Genomic DNA, 24268 nt, shown 5'->3' on the forward strand with positions numbered 1-24268 from the left:
TAGTGACACTATGCTAAGTGAAATAGGTTGGCCCACAAAAGAACAAATGTTGTACAATTCATTTATGTGAGGTACTTAGAGTAGTCAAAATCATTGAGAAAGAAAGTAAAATAAATTTCCAGGGGCCAGGGAAAAGGGGTGGGGTGGGGAATTACTGTTTAATAAGCATAGAGTTTTAGTTTTATAAGATGAGAGAGCTATGGAGATGATGGTGGTAATGATTGCACATTATAAATGTATATAATACCACTACACTGTACATTTTTAAATGGTTAAGATATTAAATGTATTTTATTGCAGTTAAAACAAAACAAAACACACTATACTTGCTATGGTCAAAAATATAAATGACAGTGTCACCCCAGTAGAGATTAGAAGCTATAAAAAGTACATAATTTTGCCCTTCCCAGTGGTGCTCGCTCAATGGTTAGAGTGTCGGCCTGCGAACCAAAGGGTTGCTGGTTCTATTTCTGGGGCACGTGCAAGAGACAACCAATCGATGTGTCTCTCTCAAATCAATGTTTCTCCCTTCCCTCCTCCCCTCCCTCCCTTCCACTCTACCTAAAATCAATGAAAAACTATCCTCAAGTGAGGATTAACAAAAATATAATAAAGTAACATAGTTTTAAATTTTTAAAAATCTAAAACTGTAAAGTAGAAATGTCATGATGGGTTTCAAAGCAGACTAGATGGGACTGAAGGGAGAAGTGGTAAACTGGAAACAAGGTCAGAAGAAAATATTCAAACTAAATTATGAAGAGACCAAAATCTGGGAAATATAAAAGAGAGGGTATGAGAATATATGGTTAGATATCTAACACATTTAATTAGCATCCTGAAAGAAGAAAGAAGATGAAGTAGAAGCAATATATGAAGATAATGGCAGCAAATTTTCTAGGGTTATGAAAGATATCAGTTCACAGATACCTTACAACATACCTTAGAGATCAGTCAACATACCTTAGGACAGTGGTTCTCAACCTTGGCTGCACATTAGAATCACTTGGGAATCTTTTTTTTTTTTTTTTTAAATATATTTTATTGATTTTTTACAGAGAGGAAGGGAGAGAGATAGAGAGTTAGAAACATCGATGAGAGAGAAACATCGATCAGCTGCCTCCTGCACATCTCCTACTGGGGATGTGCCCGCAACCCAGGTACATGCCCTTGACCGGAATCGAACCTGGGACCCTTCAGTCGCAGGCCGATGCTCTATCCACTGAGCCAAACCGGTTTTGGCATTGGGAATCTTTTTTTAAATCCTGATTTCTGGGCCTCATCCACCAGAAATTCTGTTTCTCTGTTATGGGGTGGAGCCACAACATTAGTAACAAAGAAACAGAATTTCCGGAGGATGAGGCCCATAAATCAGGATTTTAAAAAGATTCCCAGGTGATTCTAATGTGCAGCCAAGGTTGAGAACCACTGCCTTAGGGAGAGATGCATGAAACTTAGTGAAACTACAGAAACCTGAGGACAATGAGAACATCTTTTAAAAGCAATAGGAAACACACAGATTACCTCCAAAGTAGCAGCAGATACATTGACTACTGACTTCTGAACATGAAAAATAAAAGCCAGACACTGTGGAAAGGTATCTGCTGTGTGCTGAAAGAAAATAATGCTGACATAAAATTCAATATGTGGGAAAAATACTTTAAAAATAAAGGTAAGAGGGTAATGTCAGTGAAAATAGCAAATAAACAACTTCCAAAAATTCCCCCTTCCATAAAAGCAATGAAAAATATAGCAAAAATTGTCAGACTCAACTTTTTCAGAAATATGGGAATTTAACCAAAGGCTTGCAGCAATCTAGGGAGCATTTGTTAAATAAAAATGGTTGAAGCTCCATAAGAAGAACAAACCTGTGGTGTTTTAACTTGCTCTACTGCTATTCCCCCCCAATGCCACCTCAACTCTATAGTAGTCTTAAAAACCAAAGCCTACAATCATAGTGAAAACTAGTAGTCTAGCAGCCACAGTAGGGGGCAGAATAGGATTGGAACCCCTGCAAAGCCTATGCCCAGAGAACTGTCATTTTTTGACATAGATAATGGGTTCCACTTTCAAGACTGTTCTTATTTGACCTGAGTCAGAGCTTGCCCAGTGCCAAAAAGCATTTTCCTCAGAGGTATATGTCAAAACAGTTAGAAGCAATTGTTTAATTTTTAAACTACCTGAGAGGTTGGACAACAATGTAATACATTAACCCAAAAGCTTAAAAGGAAAAGCTGGGAAATGAGATGTCTACAGGGGATTTGAAAAGCTCCAATATATTCCTGGAAATCTAGAAGGTTGTATGTATATGCAGAGATGTATACATACCCAAGGATGTATGAATGCCCAGGGAAGACCTGAGATGGCTATAATCATCCACACTAGCCTGACTTTGAGACTCTGCATAGGCAGGAAGTGAAGACAAAGGCAGAGTTGTAAACTACCTGATTAAATGTTGAGGTATGCCCCAATATACACACAGAGCCCCCTTGGGAAACACTAGATTTATTGATTCCTGATATTTAAGGAAATCTCTGTCCAATCATTAATTGACCACTAAGCTAGTCAATCAGAGACTTCAGTGGAAATACATGACAAAGAATGCAAACTTTAAAGAGTTAGTTCAGGAAAGTAACTAAACAAACAAAAACTACTACAACAAGCAGCAGCACACAAAATTCAAGGGGAGAGAAGAATTGGATTTTCAGAGTTACCACTATATTATTTAAATTTTTTTTCAACAAATTATTATGAAACACACAAAAAATAAAAGTATGACCCATACACAGAAAAAAAAGCAAGCAATAAAAAGTTTCCCTGAGGAAGCTCTAATAATCTAAATAATAAAAGCCTAAGCGACCTTTACAACAGAACAACCAGAACGACCGGTCGCTATGATGCACACTGACACCAGGGGGCAGATGCTCAACACAGGAGCTGCCCCCTGGTGGTCAGTGAGCTCCCACAGGGGTAGCACCACTCAGCCAGAAGCCGGGCTCACGGCTGGCGAGTGCAGCAGCAGTGGCGGGAACCTTTCCCGCCTCCATGGAAGCACTAAGGAGCAGTGAGCCGAGCAGCAAGGAGCAGTGATCAGGCGAAGAGCGAGGAGTCTTGGACTACAAGAGGGATGTCCAACTGCCGGGGAGCGGGCCTAAGCCAACAGTCGGACATCCTCTGAGGGCTCCCAGAACGCCCTTCCCCAGTGCACAAATTTTGTGCACTGGGCCTCTAGTGGACTTATAAGATAAATACTATATATAACCTATATTAAATATGTTCAAAGGACTAAAGGAAACCATGTCTAAAGGATTAAAGGAAAATATGACTTTTATTTCTCACCAAATAGAGACTATTCATAGAGACAGAAATTATAAAAAGAACCCAAATAAAAATCCTGGAGCTAAAAAGTTCAGTAACTGAAATGACAAATCCATTAAGGGAATTAAGAAGCATATTTGAGCAGACAAGAAAGAATTCGTGAACTTGAAGATAGGTCAACTGAAATTTTCCAGTCTAAGGAACAGAAATTAAAAAGTAGGAAGAAAAATGAACAGAGCATCAGTTGAGCCTACTCTCTCTCCCCATCTACAAAACTCCATTATAATACTCCCCTTGAATAAAGTCTTCCTTTGAAAAGAGAAAAAGAACAGAGCCTCATAGACCTATGAGACACCATCAAGCATACCATGCATAAAGAAACTCTCAGAAGGAGAAGAGAAAGGGATACAACAAATATTTGAAGAGATAAAAATTATAAAAGAAAAAGACTATCAAGATTTCTACATCCAGCAAAATTATCCTCCAAGAGCAAAGGAGAGGAGGAAAAAGCAAAGGAGAAATTAAGACAGTTTCAGATAACAAAAACTGACAGACTATGTTACAAGAAAACTTGCCCCACAGGAAATACTAAAATGATGCCTATAGGCTAAAGTGAAAGAATGCTACCTAATACCTCGAATCCAGGTGAATAAATAGAGCACCAGTAAAGGTAAGTATAGAAGTAATTATAAAAGATAATATAAGTGTAATGTTTGTTTGTAACTATTTTATCCTACCTGAAATAAGATAACTGCAAGAGACAATATTTATAAATCTGAGTTGATGTGCACAGAATATATAAAGATGTACTTTATAAGACAATAAGAGCACAAGGGACAGGGAGAAAATCAAGATATACAGAAGCAAAGTTTTTATATGTTATTGAAATTAAATTGGTAGAAATCCAAACTAAATTGTTATAAGTTGTTAATAGTAAGAAGCCCCATGCAAACCTGAGAAAATAAGAAAAAAAATAATAAAATAAATGACTAGGGAATTTAAAATGCACACTAGAAACTATTTAACACAAAATAAGGCAGTAATGAAGAATAGAAAATTTTTTTAAAAATTGACAAAGAAACCAAATAGCAAAATGGCAGGAATAAATCCCACCTTATTAGAATTGCAATAAATGTAAATGGATTAAACATCCCAATTTAAAGGCAGATATTGTGTTAGATTTTTTAAAAAACATGATCCAATTATATGCAATATGCAAGAGACACTTTTAAATTCAAAGACGTAGATAGACTGAAAGTGAAAGGATGAAAAAATATATACCATGTAAAGAGTAACCAAAAGAGAGTTCTACTGGCTATACTAGTACTTACATCAGACAAAAAGGCCTTAAAATTTTCTACTAAAGACAGTATGTAACAATGATATACATATGTATCTAACAGCTGAGCCCCAAAATGCAAGAAACAAAAAATTAACAAAAATGAAGGGGGAATTAGACAATTAAACAATAACAGCTGGAGATTTCAATATACTATTTTCTGTACAGGATTAAATAACAAGACAGAAGATTGCAAAGAAAATAGAAGACGTTAACAACCCTATAAAACAATTTATAAAATAGAAAATGCATTATTTTAAATCACACAAAGAACATTCTCCAGGAGAGATTGACTGTAAAGCCAGAAGAACAAGTCTCAAAATTTAAAAGAACTGAAATCATACAAGGTATGTTCTATGACAGCAAGAGTAAGAAACTGAAGACAATACAGAAACGTAAGAAATTCACAAGTTTGTGAAAATCAAACAATTCTAAACAGCCAAGAAATCACAAGGAAAATTAGGAAATACTTTTAGACGACTGAAAATGAAAACATAACATACCAAAACTTATGAGAGGCAGCAAAAGCACTAATTAGAAAAACTTATACTGGTGAACACCAATATTAAACAGGAATAAATATCTCAAATTAATAACCTAACCTTCCACCTTAAGAAATCAGAGAAGAGCAAACTAAACCCAAAGCAAGCAGAAGGAAGAAATAAATATTAGAGCAAAAGTAAATGAAACAGAATAGAAAACAATAGATAAAAAACAATGAAACCAAAAGATGGTTCTTGTGACAAATCTTTATTAGATTGAACATGAAAAAGGAGACTTAAATTAAATTACTAAAATCAGAAATAAAACTACCAACCTTACAAAAATAAAAAGGATTATAAATAAATACTATGAACAATTGTTTCCCAAAAAATTAGATAACTAGGTGAAAAGGATTAATTCCTAGGAAGATACTAACTCAAAATTTAGCCAACAAGAAGTAAAAATATTGCATATACCTAAAATAAACAAAGATAATGTGTTAATAAGTGAAAATCTTCCCACAAGAAAAAGTCCAAGACTAGATGGCTTCACTAGTGAATTTTATCAAACATTTAAAGAATTAACACAATCCTTCACAGACTCTACCAAAAAATTGAAAAGAAAAAAAAAAGGATACTTCCCTATTCATTCTAAGGTCAGTATTACCCTGATATCAAAACCAGACAAAGATATCACACACAAAAAAAACTATAGACCAATTAATATGTCTTAAGCATACAGATGTAAAAATCCTCAACAAAAAACTAACAAACTGAATCCAACAACATATTAAAAGGATTATCCAACATGACCATCTGGGATTCATTCAAGAAATGCAAGGTTAGTTCAACATACAAAAACCAGTCAAAGTAATGCAGGACATCCTATATAATAAAGAGCTAATATGCTAATTAGACCGGTCCTTCTGGAATGATCAGTGGGTGGGGGGTGGGGTCATGGGGCCGTGAGGCAGAGCCCTTTGCATGAATTTTGTGCATAGGGACTCTAGTTAATAAAATAAAAGATAAAAACCATATTGCCATCTCAATAGAAGCAGAAAAAGATTCTGACCACAAAAAGACCCTTTAATAAGAGAAAAACACTCAATAAAAAAAAAATTGAAGGGAACTTCCTGAACCTATCCAAAACCCATAGCTAACAACATACTTAATGATGAAACACTGAAAACTTATCCGTCTAAGATCAGGAACAAGACAAGGATGTCCACCCTTGCCAGACAATTGAACATTATACTAGAGGTCATGAGAATAGCAATTACACAAGAAATAGAAATAACAGCCCTGGCTGGGTGTCTCAGTTGATTGGAGCATTGTCCTGTACACCAAAGGGTTGTGGATTCGATTCCCAGTCAGAGCACATACCTAGGTTGTGGGTTCGATCCCTGGTTGGGGCCATGCAGGGGGTAGCCAATCGATGGTTCTCTCACATTGATGCTTCTCTCTCTCTCTCTCTCTCTCTCTCTCTCTCTCTCTCTTCCCCTCCCTCCCTCCCCCTTCCTCCCCTCCCCCCTTCCTCTCTCGAAGAAATCAATGAGAAACATCCTCAGGTGAGGATTTAAAAAAAGGGGGGGCGGGAATAGAAATAACAGGTATCCACATTAGAAAGGAAGAAGTATAATTACCAATGAATGCAGATGACATAATCTTATACAGTTCATATAAAATTCTCAGGAATAGCTAATAAATCCCATGCTCATGGATTTGAAGACTTAATGTTGTTAAAATGCAATACTCCCAAATTGGTCTACACATTCGGTGCAATCCCTATAAAAAAAAATCCCTTTCATGCAGAAATTGGCAAAGCTAATCCTAAAAATCATATGAAAATTCATGTAACCAGGAACAGCCAAAACAACCTTAAATAAAAACAAAGTTGGAGGACTCAGACTTCCCAATTTTAAAACTTAACACAAAACTCCATTAATCAAGACTGCATGGTTCTGTCATAAAGACAGATATAGAGATCAACAGAATAAAATTGAGAGTCCAGAAATAATCCCATATTTATGGTCAACTGATTTTCAGCACAGGTGCTAAGTCCGTTCAATGAAGAAATGGTCTTTTCAACAAAAGTGCTAAGACAACTGGATAGCCACATGAATAATAAAGTAAAACTCCTCCTTTACACCATATATAAAAATTAACTCACCCTAGCCGGTTTAACTCAGTGGATAGAGCATCGGCCCTCGGACTGAAGGGTCCCTGGTTCAATTCTGGTCAAGGGCACGTACCTCGGTTGCAGGCTCGATCCCCAGCCCTAGTGTGGGAGGCAACCACTTGATGTATCTCTCTCACATCAATGTTTCTCTCTCTTTGTCTCATCCCCTCCCTTCTACTCTCTCTAAAAATCAATGGGAAAATATCCTCAGGTAAGGATTAACCAAAAAAATTTTTTAACTCAATGTATCAAATAACTAAATGTAAGAGCTAAAACTATAAAACCCTTAAAATAAAACACAGATGTGAATCTTTGTGACCTGAGCTTAGGCAATGTTATCTTAAATGTGACACCTAAGCATAAGCAACAAAGGAACAAATAAATAAACTGGAATCATCAAAATTAAAACCTTTTGTGCTTCATAAGACACTGTCAAGAAAGTGGAAAGACAACTCACAGTTGGAGAGAAAATATTTACAAATAATAGCAAATTATTAAGGAATTAGTAAAAAATATTATCAAGAACTCTTACAAATCAACAATAAAAAGACAAACAATCCACAATTTAAAAATGGCCAAAGGATCTAAATAGGTACTTCTCCAAAGAAATATACAAATGGCTAATAAACACACAAAAATGTGCTCAAGGGCATCAGTCATTAGGGAAATGCTAATCAATACCAAAATGAGACATTACTTCACACCCATAACATGCCTAGAGTTAAAAAAAAAAAAAAAATGCCAAGTGAAGATGTAAAGAAATTGGAAGCCTCATATATTGCTGGTGGGAATGTGAAATGGTGCAGCCTCTGTGGTCAACAGTTTGCCAGTTATTCAAAAGGTTAAGCGTAGAATTACTATATGGCCCAGCAATTCCATTCTTAAGTACAGGGGTCTTCAAACTACAGCCCGCGGGCCACATGCAAATACAAATATTGTATTTGTTCCCGTTTTGTTTTTTTACTTCAAAATAAGATATGTGCAGTGTGCATAGGAATGTGTTCATAGTTTTTTTTAAAACTATAGTCCGGCCCTCCAACGGTCTGAGGGTCAGTGAACTGGCCCCCTGTTTAAAAAGTTTGAGGACCCCTGCTTAAGTACATGCCCAAAGAACTGAAAACACATATGCTTAAAAAAACTTGTACATGACTTTTCATGGCACTTTATTCATAACTAGAGGCCTGGTGCATGAAATTCATGTGTTTGGGTGGGTGGGGGAGGGAGGTCCCTCAGCCCGGCCTGTGCCCTCTCATAGTCTGGGACTCCTCAGGGGATGTCTGACTGCTGGCTTGTGGCTGGATGGCTTTCTGCTGCTGCATAGCCTGCTGCTTGAGCTTCAGCAGCTACTGCACATGCATGAGCTGGGCCACCATGGTCTGTCCTGTGAACACCATCGAGTAGGTGAGTGAAACATGGAGGCAGGTTCACCCTGAGTTCCCTGTGCTTCCCTGAGTCACTGAGTTGTTCAGATTGACTGCCTTCTACAGAGAACGGCACCAGGATTGGGCCTAAGCAAGCAATTGGACATTCCCTGAGGATGTAGCAGTGCGCCAAGTGGCAGGCGGCCAGGGAGGAGCCTGAATTGGGGCCTGGCACCGCGCTGCTTGCACTCATCCTGGCTTGCTGAGCCTGCTGCTGCCACTCGGTAGTGCTAACGCCGAGTCGGGAGAGGCTCCCGCTGTGGCAGCTGGGCTCACCAGCCGTGAGCCTGGCTTCTGGCTGGGCGGCTCTCTCCCTGTGGGAGTGCACTGACCACCAGGGGGAAGCTCCTGCATTGAGTGTCTGCCCCTGGTGGTCAGTGCACATCATAGCGACTGGTCATTCTGGTTGTTCTGCCATAATGGTCACTTAGGCTTTTATTATATAGATAGCCAAAAACAAGTGGAAAAAGCCCAAATGTCTTCCTACTGATAAATGGATAAAGAAAATGTGATGTGCCCATACAGTGGAATATCATTCAGCCATAAAAAGGAATGAAGTGCTGACACATGCTACAACATCAATGAATCTTGAAAATATTATACTACTAAGGAAAGAAGACAGACACAAAAGGCCACATATTTATGATTCCATTCATACAAAATGTCCATTATAGGCAGATTCCTAGAGATAGAAAGATTAATGCTTGCCAGGCACTGGAGAAAGGGAAGAATAGGGAGTTACTGTTCACAGGTATGAGGTTATTTTTAAGGTGATGAAAATATTCTAGACTTAGGTAGTGATGGTTTCAAAACCTTGTAAATATACCAAAAAACACTGAATCATAAACTTTAAAGGGTGAATATATGGCATGTAAATTAAGTGAACTGAAAGAAATTTTAAAAGAATAAAAATAAAATCAAAATATTTTTAGAAAAGAAAATAGGAAATGTCTATCAGCAGCTGACTTGCAATAAAGGAATGCCTAAAGAAGGTTATTCAGGCAGAAGGGAAAGGACCGCAGAATGAAGGTAAGAATGTCAGAGAGAACTATGGAAATCAAAAAAACAAATAAAAAATATGAATAAATCTAAATGACCACTGACAGCATCTTATCAAATTAAGAGGGAATATGCAAAATCGACCATGACATCATCACAAAGATGGCGACACCCACAGCGGAGGCAGGGTTCCATAACACAAGATGGCTGCACCCACAACAGAGGCTAAGTTACCATAATGAGCCTTAACGAGCAATCAGCAGGGACCTGAGACTGCGCCCCCCACCCAGTGGGGCTTGACAGGGGGCCTCAGGCCGCGCCCCCCCACCAGGTGGGGCTTGATGGGGGCCCCTGAGGCTGCGCCCCCCACCCGGCAGCTCTTGACGGGGGACCTAAGGCTGCGCCCCCCTCCTGGCGCTGGGCCGGGGGGACCTGAGGCTGCACCCCCCGCCCAGTGGGGCTTGACGGGGGAACCTCAGGCTGCGCCCCCCCCCCCCCCCCCCCCCCCCCCCCCCGCCCAGCAGGGCTTGACAGAGGATCTTAGGCCATGACCCCGCCCCAGCGGAGCTTGACAGGGGACCTCAGGCCACGCCGCCTACCCTGACGGCGAGCCGAGGGACCTGAGGGTGTGCTGGGGGGACCTGAGGCTGCACCCCCTCACCCAGCGGGGCTTAGCAGGGGCCCTGAGGCTGCGTCCCCCACCCAGCAGGGATTGATGGGGGACCTGAGACCGCACCCCCCACCTGGCACCGGACCAGGGGACCTGAGGCTACACCCCCCACTCAGCAGGGCTTGACAGGGGACCTCAGGCTGTGCACCCCACCCAGCAGGGCTTGACGGAGGATTTCAGACTGCACCCCGCCCTGCCCAGCGGGGCTTGATGGGGGACCTCAGGGCCACGCCCCCCGCCCAGCGGGGCTTGACAGGGGACCTCAGGCCACTCCACCCACCCCTGGCGCCGGGCCAAGGGACCTGAGGGTGCGCTGGGGAACCTGAGGCTGCACCTCCCACCTGGCGCCAGGCCAGGGGACCTGAGGCTGCCACCCCTCTCCCCCCGCAGCCCGTTGGGGCTTGACAGGAGACCTGAGGCTGCAACCCCCGCCTGGAGCCAGGCCAGGGGACCTGAGGCTGTGCCCCCCCGCCCAGCGGGGCTTCACAAGGGTGGAGCCAGCTGGGTCTGGATCTCACCCAATGGGGGTGGGGCCAGCTGGGTCTGGGTCTCACACGATTTTGAGGCACCACGGTGGGCAGGGACTTGACTCTGGGTCCCGTGGCGCGCCCCAGACTCTGACAGGAGGAAGATTTTCATATACATTTTACTAATTTTCTTTCATCTCTGACACTATTATAGAGAAAGGGCAAATAGCAATATTAAAATATTTCCTCTAATTAATCCCCTTTTAATGTGCATGAATTTCGTGCACTGGGCCACCAGTGCAAAATAATAACACTGTTAATATTAATATCAGCTACTTGAGTTTAAAAAGGGTAAAGCAGAGAGTAAGCCCAAGAACCAGGCCAGGCCCCAGTCTAGGCTGCAAGGATCTGTCCTGTTTTTGCTTGGGTATCCCAGTAACCCAGCCTGCATCGATTTCTGGACCTTTTACCCCAGAAGTAGCAGGGAGCTGAGGACTAACCACCCTCAAAAGGAACTTTCCAAGCCACATTTGGAGCATCTTCCCAAATGTATACCCCATTGGGCCTTCATCTGATGTTTTAAACTAAAAAATAAAAAGGGTACACAGAATTAAAATACACAACAACAAGCATATATAAATCTGAAGAAGGTCAACGGAGTTCAAGTATTTTAAGCAACTATGATTTCTGCATGGCTCAGAGGAAGGTATAACAGCGTTACCTGGAGAAGTTAATAACACATTATCTAATTTACATGGTAACCATATACACACAAAAGAAAAATAGGATATAATCTCCAATTTACTGGAGAAAGTGGAAAAGCAGAATTATGTTTAAAAATCATACTAGTTTCAAATAATACAAGGAAAAAAACATAGAAAATATAGGACAAGAGAAATACAGGGGTGGGCAAAAGTATAATTGCAATTGTAATACAAGAATAAACTTCCATGTACTCACAACTGTAAACCTACTTTTGCCCACCCCTGTATATAATAAGATTGTGGATTTAAACTCAAATAGATGAGAGTTTACATTCAATGTAAATGAGTTGAGTGTTCCAATTAGAAGACAAAAGATATCAGACTAGATGAAAAAAATAAAATTGCATAATCTTTGCAAGTGACATATCTAAAGTATAAGAATATAATAAGGTTAAAAGTAAAATGATAAAAAAATAACAAAGATATCATGCAAATATGAGCCTAAAGGACTCTGGAATGGCTATATTAGCATCAGACACATTATACCACAAAGGCAAAGATTTATTACTAGAAATAAAGAAAACCACTAATAATAATTAAAGTCTCAATTCATTTAGAAGATAAAACAATTTTAAATTTGCATGCCCCTAAAAACATGGTCTCAAATTATATAAATAAAAATTGACAAAACTACAGAGAGTAATAAGACAAATCCATAATCATAATGAAACTGTGTAATTATCTTAGTAATATATAATAACCAGACAAAAATATAGGAGTAAGAAGATGTGAGTAATATGCTTATCAAGTTAGCTGATGATATATAACATTGAACCTAATTCTTTTCAAGTAGACAGGAACATTTGAGAAAACTTACAATCCATATTCTGGGCATATGGCACATCAGCAAGTTTCAAAGGATTAAAATCATAAACAGCAAGAAATTTGGGCAATGCAATCATGCTGAAGAAGAATAAAATAAGAAAATACACATGTTTGGAAATTTAAAAATATTCTTCTAAATGACCTACAAATCAAAGAAAAATTCATAATGGAAATTAAAAATTACATTGTCGCAGTCTACATGGGCTATTGTAACAACCACAGCACTGGCGCTTAAACAACAGACATTTATTTCTTGCTATTTCGGAGGCTAGGCAGTGCAAGATCAGGGTGCCAGCATGGTCAAACTCTGGTGAGGGGCCTCCTCCTGGCTGCCTTCTTGCTGTATCCTCACATGGCAGGGAAAGAGAGAGGGAGAGGGAGAGGGAGAGAGGGAGAGGGAGAGAGGGAGAGGGAGAGAGGGAGAGGGAGAGAGGGAGAGGGAGAGGGGGAGAGGGGGGGGAGAGGGAGAGGGAGAGGGAGAGGGAGAGGGAGAGAGGGAGAGAGGGAGAGGGGGAGAGGGAGAGGGGGGAGAGGGGGGAGAGGGAGAGGGAGAGGGAGAGGGAGAGAGGGAGAGAGGGAGAGGGGGAGAGGGAGAGGGAGAGGGAGAGAGGGAGAGGGGGAGAGGGAGAGGGAGAGGGAGAGGGAGAGGGAGAGGGAAGTTCTCTAGGCTCTTCTTACAAGGCACTACTAACCCCATCATAAGAACCGCACACTCATGAACTCATCTGAACCTAATTACCTCTTAAAGACCCCATCTCCAAGGACCATCACATTGGGGGTTGGGACTTCCAACATAAGACTGAGCGGGGCACAATTCGGTGTACTGTATAGTATCTAGTAAACAATAATGAAACAACCTCAATTAAACTCTGTATAATGCACTTAAAGCATTATTTATAAGGAAATGTATCACCTTAAATGCAGATAGGTATTAGTCAAAGAGAAAAATTGCAAATTAACAAATTAAGTATTCATCTCCAATTAGAGAGAAAACAGCTACAGGAAAAGAATATTATGGGCCAATTTCACTCACAGTCTGGATGCAAAAATCCCAAACAAAATATTAGTCATTGGAATCTAATCAAAATATTACAGGAATAAGCTAATGAACAAATTATGTTATACAGTAATCATCTAGGGGTGGTAGAATTAAAGGTTTTTATTCTGTTTTTTTATAATAATCTTTAGAAATTTTCTAAATGAGCACTCATTTTATGAATCAAAAAATATTTTTGAATTAATAATATTCTGCTGATCTCTAATTTTTATGAAGTCAACTACTTAATGAATGGCAAGAAGAAAAGAACAAGGGCTAGCCACTAAATATCCATTTCATCTGAGTAATCATAGGCTACAGGACTTTATGTGTCTCAGTGTGTCTATCTGGTTGAGAACAAAGAAAGGGTGAGTAGGAGTAGAAAAGGATTTACAAAGATAGGGATGTGATAATAGCAATTCATAGGCTTTTTGCCCAGACATTAAGGGAGCAATCTCATACACAAACATGTCTATAAATAGAATCCATACTGCACTTTAATGAATAATTTAAAAGCACTTTGCAAACAGGGTTAAGAAAACAGAAACCTAAATGCTCAAAAATCAATAGTCTGTCCTATCCCAACCTGATGAGTTACAGAAACAGACATTTGAGTTTTATATTATTTTTTTAGGAACAATGGAAGATGGATGGTTAAGTATCAAAAGATTTAAAACCATTTACAAGCTCTGACCTAATAATTCTCTACCTTTAAAATTTTATCCTTCATAAATAATTGGTGATACACACAATGATTTTTGTATAGAATATTTATCAAAGCATTATTTATGATGGTAAATATTTTAAAGCATCATGAATGTCCAGCTATAAGAAAGTGGTTCAATAAATTGGGACACCCATTGAAATAGTATGCAGTCATTCAAAAACATACTTTAAAAGAATATGACACAGGAAATGTGACTAATAATACAAAGTAAAAAGTTGTTCATAAAACACATTATGGAATTACTTTTCACTTTTAAAGAATATGCATACCATATATACATAAAAGTCAAAAAAAATATTGGCTATCTTTGTGGAGATTATGGACAATGTTCATTTTGTCCTTTATACTTCCTACTTGCTCCAATTTTTCTACAAAAACATTTGTATTAATTTTATAAATATAAAAGTATTTTTAAAAATAATAAAAAACAGACTCCCTCAAATAGAGTCAAACACCCTTTATCAACCCAAACCCACTTCTACTGAGGATAACTGGGAGGGTCAGTATAGATCTGACACATTAGTTTTCTATAGCTGCATAACAAACTATCACAAACTTAGTAACTTAAGACAATACACATTTATTATCCCAATTTCTGTGGGTCAGGAGTCTGAACAGGCTTAACTGATTCATTTGCTTAGGGTTTCACAAGGCTGAATCAAGCTGTTGGCTGGGTCATGATCTCATCTGAAGGCTCAACTGCAGGAGAATCCACTTCTAAGCTCACTCAATCCATTGGCAGATGTTTCCTTGCTGTAGGACTGAGGACCCCCGCTTCCTACTGGCTATCCTTGCAGGCTGCCCTCAGCTCCTGGAGGCCACCTGCGTTTCTTGCCATTTGGGCTTCCGCAACGTAGCCACTTACTCAGGCCGGCAAAGAGAGTCTCTAAATAAGTTTCTAGCAAGACAGAATTGTATATAATCCTATATAATAAAAGGCTAACATGCAAATAGACCGAACGGCGGAACAACCAGAACAACTGAACAACCGGTCAATATGACATACGCTGACCACCACGGGGTGTGTGCAGAACATGGCGGGCATTGGCCGCGGTGGGATGGTGGAGCAGGTGAGCGGGGGTGCCAGACCAAGGCGGGGCGCCAGTTGCTGTCATCGGGGCCAGCCTCTGGTGGTTACTGAAAATTCTTTGCTCCCGCATGCCGTGGTCCTGCCTGGCACTCACACTCACACCTGCTGCCAGTGCCAGCCCCACTCACACCCGCTGCCAGAGCCACCACTTGCACCCACTGCCAGCGCTGGCCCTGCTCGCACCTGCAGCTGGTGTCAGAGCCGCTGCTCACACCTGCTGCCGGTGCCCAGAGCTGGTCCTGATTACTCAGCACCATCAGTGGGTGCAAGTGGCAGCTGCCAGCCCTGATCACCCCTGAGGGCTTCTCCATCTCCCCCTGCTCCAGAGGGGCAACTGGGGCAGCATCTGCCACTCTCAGCCACTGCTGGGGCCTGCCCTAATAGCTCTGTGCCGTCAGCAGGTGCAAGCGGGGTCAGCTCCTTCAGTGCGTGGGAGTGGCGGTGGTGGGAGCAGGGCTGCTGGCAGACAGGGGACCAGGGGCCACAGAGGGAGGGGCTGGGGGGGAGGCATGTAGGACGGGCCAAGACCCGCCCCTGTACCTACAGCAGCCTCACGGCCCACAGTTCCTTTCAAGGTGCACGAATTCGTGCACTGGGCCCCTAGTGTAACATAATCATGAAAGTGACATGTCATCACTCTTGCTATATCCTGTTGGAAGCAAGTCACAAGTCCCACTTCAATGGGAGCTGATTACACAAAGGCATGAAAACTAAGAGGTGGGGATCATGGTGGGGCCATCTTCATAGAGCCTGTCCACTATATGTAACCTCCCACTACAGAGCCCAAGCAAAGGGAGGAAGCTTGCACTTGAACGTGAAGACTCTTCTGATCAACCAACCACCCCTAAACACACTGAACCCTGTGCTCTACATTGCTGAAGCAGTTGAGTACTGTAAGAATTGAAGGGAGAATTCACTATGGATCATAATTAACACAGAGAATTTCAGCAGGTCTGTGCTAGTCTTGAAGGATGGTTAAGATTTAGATAAGTGGGAAGAATGAGAAAGGGAAATTTTTCCTCTGCTATAAGGAGAGGAAGAAAGGCAGGAATTCCCAAGGTGGGTTCTGAAGAGAATAAGTAGGAACACAAACCAATGTGCTATCTAACTTCACATTCTAATTGGTCCCTGGATGACCAACACACTTGCAATACCTACAAGCAAGACCTAGTGAGGAACACTGTGTGAGTTTTGGCTAACTTTACAACACTGACATTAGTTAGCCTCCACAGTGTGGTAAATATTACTAATATTTACCAGTATCCAGTTGTACTAAACTTCCAGGATATGGAAGACTCCACGTCCCTGCCCCATTTGAAACTAGGTGTGGCCAGAATGACTCCTTCTGGCCAATAAAATGTGAGCAGAATCAACCAGCAACCTTTATAAAGTGATTAATTGCTGGTACAAGAATCTCCATGTTCTAAAGGGGCCCAGAACTAGGACATTTAAGAAGCAATTTGCCAAACTTCTAGGGAACAAAAATCCCTCCTTCTCAGAAACAATTACAGAGATAATGAAGTATCTCCTTGATACCAAACTAAAAAAGAGCAATGCAATAAACAATTATTATTGGTTAATGCTTCTAATGAATATATATATATACCAAAATTCTATATGAAATATTACCATATTGGATCCCATAATAATTATTAAATGCAGTACATCATGACAATATACATCCCAAGAAATCAATGATGGTTTGAAATTAAAAGATTAAAATATTTCATCTCGCCGAACCGGTTTGGCTCAGTGGATAGAGCATTGGCCTGCAGACTCAAGGGTCCCAGGTTCGATTCCGGTCAAGGGCATGTACCTTGGTTGCGGGCACATCCCCACTGGGGGGCGTGCAGGAGGCAGCTGATCGATCTCTCTCATCGATGTTTCTGGCTCTCTATCCCTCTCCCTTCTTCTCTGTAAAAAATTCAATAAAATATATTTTTAAAAAAAAAATTTCATCTCAGTCACAGTTTAAAGAAGAAAAGTATAACATAAAATCATCTAAATAGGTACAGAAAACTATTTGATAAAATTCAAAATCTAGTAATGATTTTTAAAAAACATTAAATCAAATTGTTAGTAGATGAGACCATCCTTAACCTAATAGAAGGAATCTATAAAAATTTTAAAAAGCAAACCACATTTAAAGCTTTAAAAGCACTCCCTTTAAAGTTGAAAACAATATTAGGATAGCCTTATCACAACTTTTGTCTAGTGGTCAAAACAAAGGGAATAAGATAAAAAAATAAATAAAAAATTTAAAGACTAGGAAGGAAGAAATGAAATTATCATTATTTACATGGAGAAATTAGAAACAGATCCGCACATTTATGAAACCTGGTATTTTTCAAAGATAGCATTGCAGGTCACTGGGGAAAGGATGGTACTCAATAAATAATACTGTAGGGTGTTGAAGACCTGGAGGGAGGGATAGAGGCTGGGAGCAGTGGAGTAAAGGGGGGGGGGGGGGGGGGCGTAAATGAGAGGCATCTATAATACTATCAACAATAAAAAATATATACAAAAATAAATAAATAAAAAGTACTGGAAAATTCTAAAATTATGCCTCTATGTCACACCTCACACAAAAAATAAGTTCAGAGTAGAATATTAAAAGCAAATATTCAAAAAAAGATTTTAAAAGAACAGGGTATCTTATGACCTCGTGGTAACAAATAATTTTTTAAATAAGACTTTTTTTAAAAAAAACATTGGTGTTAAGCTTCTTTTTTTATATTTTATTTTTAATATATTTTATTGATTTTTTACAGAGAGGAAGGGAGAGGGATAGAGAGTTAGAAACATCGATGAGAGAGAAACATCGACCAGCTGCCTCTTGCACACCCCCTACTGGGGATGTGCCCGCAACCAAGGTACATGCCCTTGACCGGAATCGAACCTGGGACCCTTGAGTCCTAAGGCTGACGCTCTATCCACTGAGCCAAGCCAATTAGGGCTTAAATAAGACTTAATAACCACAAATCATAAGGAAAAAATTGATAAATTTGACTACATTAAAATTAAGCATCTGTTAATCAAAGCAGCATTTTAAAAGGATAAAAATAAAAATAGGACACAAATAGAATCCAGAACATATAAAGAAATTCTAAAAAGCTATAAAAAAAAAAACCCAGGCAACAAATGGACAAACATTATATGATACAATATATAGAAGAGGAAACCCAAATGGATAAGAAGTCCTCAGATGCACTAATAATCAAGGAAATGTAAATTAAAACAGTGAGATATTTAATATCTACTAGACCAGCAGTTCTCAACCTGTGGGTCGCGACCCCTTTGGCTGTCAAATGACCCTTTCACAGGGGTCGCCTAAGACCATCCTGCATATCAGATATTTACATGACGATTCATGACAGTAGCAACATTACAGTTATGAAGTAGCAACGAAAATAATTTTATGGTTGGGTCACAACATGAGGAACTGTATTTAAAGGGCCAGAAGGTTGAGAACCACTGTACTAGACTGACAACAATTAAAACATCTGCACATACAAAGTAATTTTAGCAAGGATGTGAGGAAACAAACCCTTCAAAAGTACTTGAACAACAGCTCTGAGGTTGGAATTGGACCTACCCTACAACCCCACTTGTAAATGAATACCAAGTCTACTCTCTTCTGAGTGCCCAGCACAGAGGAAAGGTAGGGCCAGTGCGACATGGAATTAGATGCTGCGAGGTGAAGCGGGGAGGACCCAGCAGCTTGCTAGGAGAAAAACTTTAAGTGGAACACAGGCCAGGTAAGATAATATCAGATGCAAATCTTGCCAGGAGATGAAACAGGGGATCAGAACCATGCTTACTTGGGGCAACCTCCTCTCAAACAGCAGCTGAATCCGTTTATCTTCTACAACCACTCTGATCATGTTATTTCCTCCTTAAACTTCACCAGCTAAAATGTCCTAGAGCAGAGTCCCAACATGCATCAGTTCCCTGTGGATGCTCTAACAAATTTCCACAACGTTAGTGACTTAACACAAATTAATGACCTTACAGTTCTGGATATCTGAAGTCAGACATGGTTCTCACTGAGCTAGAATCAAGGAGTCATCAGGGCTGTTTTCCTTTCTGGAGGTTCTGGGGAAGAATCCATATTCTTGCCTTTTCCAGCTTTCGGAGCTTCAGCATTCCTTGGCCCATGACCCCTTCTATTTTCAAAGCCAGAAATAAAGGTAATCTTCCTCATTCACATCACTACGACACTGACTCCTCTGCCTCCCTCTTCCACATTTAAAGACTCTTGTGATTACTTTGGGCCCACCCATGTAATCCAAGATAATATCCTTATTTTAAAATCAGCTGATTAGCAACTTTCATTCCATCTGCTATCTTAAATCCTCTTTGCCAGGTAATACAACATATTCACAGACTCTGTGGATAAAGATGTAGACTGCTTTAGAAGGCCATTATTCTGTCTACCACACAAACTCTTCTCAGCTCTCCTTACACACACACCTCTCGTGGAGTCCCAACCCTTTCAAAATAGTCCTCATGCCTCCAGACTCCACACCATCACATACCCTGTTCTACCAAATACATCAACTATCTTGTCTTTTTCAAATTGATTTATACCCATCTACACCCAAACAATTACAAGTCATCTTCCAGAGCTCAGCCCAAAGGCTACTTCCACTCTGAAGCCTTCTCAGATTCCCTGCCTAAATAAATCAACCCTCTTCAAGACACTAACCCAGCTTTCTGTGTATCCCAATTGCAGCACTGGGCGTGGCCCCTTTAACCATCTGTTTACATGTCTTTTCTTAGGTCCAAAGTGGTGAGTCCTTCAATGATAAGAACTCTGGCTCATTCCCCTGTGGTTTCCCAGATCATATAACAGAGCCTGGCAAAGAGTAGACATCAGAAAGAATTTCTGAATCTTGGAGGAGGCTGAAGAAAGCTGCCCTGGGTTTTCTTCAACAAAACAGATGCAAAGAGTAACCTGGGTTAAGTGTACAACCTACTGGACCAAAGAACTAGTTAAAGAAACATTGATGTTTTTATCTCTTACTCCCTCTCCCTTCTTCTCTGAAATCAATAAAAAGAAATATTTTTAAATGCTCACAAGAAAAACACCTCAACAATCTACTACTTAGTTTAATGCACAATTTACTATTGTGTAGAAGAATCTCTGTACCACAAGTAACATCCATTATTTTCTATTGCTAACCTGTGGAGCAATTTCAAGAGAAACGAAGGATTTACCTAATTTACAAAGATTTCTCAAAATTATAGAAGAGAGAGTAGATGTTGCTCCAACACAGCAGAGATGCCTGGCAACTGCCCAACAGCCCCACCACATACTCAGAAGGCTCTTTCGCTCTCAAGGAAGGGTGAGAAGCACCATGTCAGTGAGTGTGAGGTATGCTATAATCAATCCAGTTTAGGGAAGAACAAATTTCCTTTATGTACAAATATCTGTATATATTATAATAAAGGTACATTTTAAGGAGGGTGGTTGTTAATCAAACAGGGTCTCATTTAATTTCAATGATTTGCTACTTGATGTCCATAGCTAACAATAAAATTTCCACCTGGGGAGGAGATTAAGCAAGGGAATGGAACTGTTGAGTTGACGAAATTATCCACTTCAAAAAGAGACAATAACATGGCTTGAGTTTTTAAAATGCACACTTCCTTTCAGGCTCAATAAAACTCCCCTGTACTACTTTTCTTTAATAGTGTGAATTCTGAAATTCATTTTAAAACATACTCCAAAAACCACTCTCACACTGGAAACGTTGAAGATGAAAAAAACAGATGGCACATATTCAGCACCATGGACAGTGACATCCGACTATGCCTGTAAGAGTCCTTGTCACCAGGGCTAAGAGATATCAACCCCCCTGCCACCTCCCCCTCACCCCAAATACACAGTATTAATTCTAATGTTTAAGTTTTGGGGTGATTCTAACACATGAGCAGGTATTATTCTTTGTTATGGCCCAAAGGACCAAACTTCTTCACCAAAGGGAACAACTTCCATCTACCAAAATCTGATTCAGTAATCATTTTTACAGTTGAGCCCTGAGATTTTTGTGACACATGGCTATGAGTCCAGAAATTGGCTGCAGGTCAAGGAACTGAAATTACTGAAACTGAAACACAGCATCCAGTCTTGAATGGCTAGATTGTTACAAGGACCTCATGGGACTTTTGCAAATATAAATGCAGCATGCTCAGAGCTTCCCTCTAACAGCAGAGAAAGAAATAGCTTCTTTTTAAACATTTAAGAAAATGAACAGGTGTTGAAACTGTCTCATAAGTACTTAAAAACAGTAACAATAAAGCTGTATATTTTTTCTAAACCTGACTATTAATGACATCTGAAAAAGTGACATTCTGAGGTCCAATATCACCAGTAATCACACCACCTGTGGCAACACTAGTCACAAAGCCCTGAATTCTAAACAGGATACCCAATCTTTTTAGTTATAAAGACTCCTTTTACTATCAAACCTTTTCCACAACTTTGTAATATTGAGTATTAACTAAGAAAATACATAAAGTTATACAAATTTTAAAACACGAGTAATGAACTTGCATGTGTATAAACAGCAGCATCTACATACAAAGAGGAAACAATAGTAACCAACACCAGTTGGTCAGTGACTGTATTTATATTTGAAGACCCCTTGGTTTCCCAGATCTCCAAGTCTGAAAACACCATCCAAAACTTCTCCAGCTCCTCTAATGTGAGGATCAATGTGGGCTGCGGGGATTTTGCCAACAGTCCCTGCAGAGCGCCGCTGTTCTTCCGTCTCTTTGGACCGAAATGGGCCTCCCTGAAACATTTTAAGATGATTGAGTTGTTCCTGTGCATGAGACTGGCCATCAGCTATCTTCAATAGGAAAGCTGCCTTGCACACTCCTTTTGTTCCCACATCTAAGCCAAGTTCAAACAACAGCAAAGGGGCATCGCTCACCCCTAAAAACAAATTAAATTTCAGAAGGATGTGTGAGGACCTGTGCCAGAAGAATGGCTCGAACTAGAGACCTGGTCAAGGCCTACTTGCCCTGGTATTCCTCTTGGTGAATCGCACACCATAAATCCTCATCAACCCGGAGAGTCCTGGCCGCTGACATGCAGGGCGAACAGGCCCTGGAGCCCGTGCTGCCTCGAAGGGGAGACGGGAGGAAGAGAACCAAACCCTACACACAAGATTTAAGATCTGACTTTCTGTTAACTTTCAAGCGTGTAATGTGAGGAATATACCTCAGCGTCAGGAGAGAACATTGAGAAAAGCCACCAGGCAAAAAGGAAAAAAAATAAACTTTCACTGAACAATACTTCCAGAGCAAAAACACTTGAGGGAACAATAAGAAACACGTTTTGACGTACCCGCAAATAAGAGAAGAAAACACAGTGACCGAAAAAAAGAGGAACGTGCACTGCCTCCAGGTAACCTGCTGGCTCCTCGCTTTGACACGGGGTCCCCGGAGCAACGCAGACACCTCCGCCACCGGGCGGGCGGCGGCGGCGCCTGAGGGAGGGACGCAGAGGGCACCGCGCGGGTCCGGCTCTCCTGCGTGGCGCTCCGTCCCTGCGCGTCCGCGGCAGCTCGCGCGTCCCGCCGCCCAGGGCGGGGGATGCTGCCCCCACAATCTTTTCCAGTCACATGTGAGCAAGTTTAGGTCGTTTGAAACTTAAGCCTCACGAACAAAATCGTGGCAGCTGTTGACCCACAAGCGAGCCCATCCGGCCGTTACTGAGGGCGGTGTCTCGCCGACAACTTCTGGGGGTGTGGGGGTAGGGGGATCGGCGGAACCTCGTCACCCGAAGTCCCAATACCCACCGCCCGGCCGGCCCCCGGGCAGCCCCGGCTCCTCGGAGAGGTGGGCCGCGCGGCGCTAACCCCGAGGGCCGCGGGGAAGAGGGACGACTGGGGCCCGATCCACCCGCCGGCCCACCCGCCGGCGCCGCAGCTGCCGCCCAAGTTGGCCGGGCCGGGCGGGGCCTCCGCTCTCTCGGCCTCTCGGAGACTTGGTCGGCCCGAGACGTGCGCCCCTCACCCAAAGTTGGCGGCCGCGGGAGGTCGCCGCCCCGGCCACGGCCTCCCAATCACCGCCTGGCCCGGACCCTGACCGGACCCCGACCCGGGTTTGACCCCTTGGCCCTGACCCCAACTCCCGGCCCGGTCCCCAGCTCCACCTGTGGACCCCGCCCCCGGCCCCGCCCGCGACCACTCACTCACCAGAGGGCGTGCCCGCGGACGGGCTGGCGGGGGGCCGGGCTGGGGTCGGGGGTTGGGGATAGGGTGATCCAGGCGGTGCGGCGGAGCCTGAGGCGACCGAGTCTGAGAAGTCTGAGGAGACTGAAGAGATTGAGGCACTGAGGCGACTGAGGCGACTGAGGCGGCGGTAGCGGTTCCGCGCGCTCCAGCCGCGGTGCTGCGCGCGGCGTGGGCCCGCCCCCTCTGTGCGACTAACCAATCCCGCGCCGCGCGCTGCCGCTGGCCCCGCCCCAGCCCAAGAGCAGAGTCCCGCGAAAGCGGGCGCCGCGGGCCAATCGAACGACGGAACATCGAGTGGGCGACCAATTGGAGCTTGTGAAGCTCCCCCGAAAGAAACCTACAGCGTCGCGGGGGCGGGGGCTGAACCGGACCAATAGCGGTGGGGGCGGTACAGAAAGTTGGGGCGGACAGGAGGCGGTCACTGGCCGAAACTGGTCCAGGGGGCGGCCCACGGGAAGGGGGCGGGGCCAGATCCGGGGCGGGGCTATCATGGGAGCGGAGCTGGAACTTGCGCTGACCAGTTACTAGCCCGGACCGTGGGGCCTGGGGCGGGGCAAGGGCGGAACCCCTCGGTGGGGTGGGGCCGGGGCGGGGCCCTGGCTAGGGCGTGGCCTAGGTGGCCCGGGCAGCCCCACCGCCAGTAGCCTGGACCCTCCCGGAGCTGGTGCCCGTTCCCTCCTCTCCCGCGGGCCGGGAGCCTTTGGC

The 24268-nt window shown here is 42.3% G+C and overlaps 1 protein-coding gene across 13 annotated transcripts in view; it reads right to left on the reverse strand.

Annotated features, from left to right (window-relative positions):
• The window catches only part of PCBP3 (poly(rC) binding protein 3), a 210778-nt gene extending 187088 nt beyond the window's left edge, over window positions 1–23690 (reverse strand). For all 13 annotated transcript variants that reach the window (XM_070407045.1, XM_070407043.1, XM_070407052.1 and 10 more), the window contains exon 1: window positions 23525–23690. The gene's annotated coding sequence lies outside the window, so the exon portion shown is untranslated. The remainder of the gene's footprint in view (window positions 1–23524) is intronic.
• Window positions 23691–24268: the final 578 nt, after the last annotated feature.

The sequence above is a fragment of the Myotis yumanensis genome, unplaced genomic scaffold (genome assembly GCF_028538775.1).
Source record: "Myotis yumanensis isolate MYYU_CA2020_CCGP unplaced genomic scaffold, mMyoYum1.0.hap1 SCAF_2, whole genome shotgun sequence".
Classification (NCBI taxonomy): domain Eukaryota; kingdom Metazoa; phylum Chordata; class Mammalia; order Chiroptera; family Vespertilionidae; genus Myotis; species Myotis yumanensis.